Source organism: Gasterosteus aculeatus, chromosome 16, assembly GCF_964276395.1.
Source record: "Gasterosteus aculeatus chromosome 16, fGasAcu3.hap1.1, whole genome shotgun sequence".
Taxonomy (NCBI): Eukaryota; Metazoa; Chordata; class Actinopteri; order Perciformes; family Gasterosteidae; genus Gasterosteus; species Gasterosteus aculeatus.
This window is the reverse complement of record NC_135704.1, coordinates 19663221-19665307: the sequence shown is the minus strand read 5'-3', so window position 1 is coordinate 19665307 and position 2087 is coordinate 19663221.

Genomic DNA, 2087 nt, shown 5'->3' with positions numbered 1-2087 from the left:
TTCAACACCATCATCCCGTCTCTGCTGCAGGACAAACTCTCCCAGCTGCACCGCCCGACTCCACCTGCAAGTGGATCACAGACTTCCTGTCTGACAGGAAGCAGCATGTGAAGCTGGGGAAACATGTCTCAGCCTCTCGGACCATCAGCACCGGTTCCCCCCAAGTCTGCGTTCTTTCCCCTCTGCTCTTCTCGGTCGGTGAGGGACTTCAGGTGGGTCAGGACTAGCCGTTCAAAAGACTTCATGACTACAGAGGTCAGGACGACGGGCCTGTAGTCATTGAGTCCTGTGATCCTGGGCTTCTTGGGGACAGGGATGATGGTGGAGGCCTTGAAGCAGGCTGGTACGTGGCATGTCTCCAGGGAGGTGTTGAAGATGTCAGTGAACACCGGAGACAGCTGGTCAGCACAATGCTTCAGGGAGTGAGGGGAAACGGAGTCCGGGCCGGCTGCCTTACGGGGATTTAGTCTTCTAAAGAGCCGGTTAACGTCTCTCTCCAGAGTAGAGAGGGTCGTTGCTGGTGGGGGAGGGGAAGGTGATATAGATGAAGAGGCGTGAGCACCTGATGGGCTGGGGGAGGGAGGGGAGGGGGACTGCAGCAGGTTGGTGGAGCTGTGGGGGATGGAATCAGGACATTGTCTTTCAAATCTGCAGTAGAACTCATTGAGCTCGTCTGCCAGGCGGAGGTCATTCATGGAGTGGGGGGTTTTTGGCTTGTAGTTAGTGAGGTGTTTGTCTCCAGACCGAAGCAGAGTCACTTGCTGAGAACTGTTGTTGGAGTTTCTCAGAGTACAGTCGTTTAGCGTCTCTCACCGCCTTGCTAAACTTGTATTTTGCCTCTGTGTACAAGTCTTTGTCCCCACTCCTAAATGCCTGATCCTTCTGCAGGCGTAGTGTTCTGAGTCCCGCTGTGAACCAGGGTTTGTCGTTGTTGTAACTCACCCTGGTGCATGAAATGTGCTGTACAAATAAATTTGCCTTGCCTGTGTACCCTCAACCCTTCTGAAGAAAACAACTACAGACCGGTCTCTCTGTTTCTCTCTTACAAAACTCTTGAACCTCCAGTCACCAGTCCGTCAAGCTCCTGAAGTGTGCGGATGACACCACCCTCATTGACTGATCTCTGGTGGGGACGAGTCCACCTACAGGTGGGAGTCTGACCATCTGGTGTCCTGGTGCAGTCAGAACAACCTGGAGCTCAACGCTCTGAAGACAGTGGAGATGGTTGTGGATTTCAGGAGGAACAGAGCCCCACCCTCCCCCATCACCCTGTGTGACTCCCCCGTCACTATTGTGGATTCCTTCCGTTTCCTGGGCTCCATCATCACTCAGGACCTCAAGTGGGAGCTGAACATCAGCTCCATCACCAAGAAGGCTCAGCAGAGGTTGTTCTTCCTGAGGCAGCTGAAGAAACTCAACCTGCCAAAGACGATGATGGTCCACTTCTACACGGCCATCATGGAGTCCATCCTCTGCTCCTCCATCACCGTCTGGTACGCTGCAGCCACAGCCAAGGACAAGGGCAGGCTGCAGCGTGTCCTCCGCTCTGCAGAGAGGGTGATTGGCTGCAATCTGCCGTCCCTGCAGGACTTGTTCGCTTCCAGGTCTCTGAAGCAGCTAAAAAGATGGTAGCCGACCCCTCTCACCCCGGACAAAACCTGTTTGTGCCCCTTCCATCTGGCAGGAGGCTGAGGTCCATCAGGACTAAGACCTCCTGCCACACCAACAGTTTCTTACCGTCGGCAGTCGGGCTCATCAACAGAGCCGGTCCCCCACTGACTGACTATAACACTCCACCGGTCACTCCCCCTCATACTGCACATGCCACTTTAACTGCAATTCATCACTTTGTCGTCACTCGTCACTTTGTCACTTATTCGATAGTGCACTTTATGCTTAATATTTTTTAACTTTTTTAATATTTTTAATTTTTAACTTTAACTTTATTCTCTTGTTTTATACTAACCCATAGCCTTATTCTACTAACCCATCGCATTAGCATTTTATTTTATTTTATTACTTGTGCACTGCTGTCTTGTTGTCTATTGTTGAAAGAGAACATGAAAGAGAAGAAGAAACATACATGG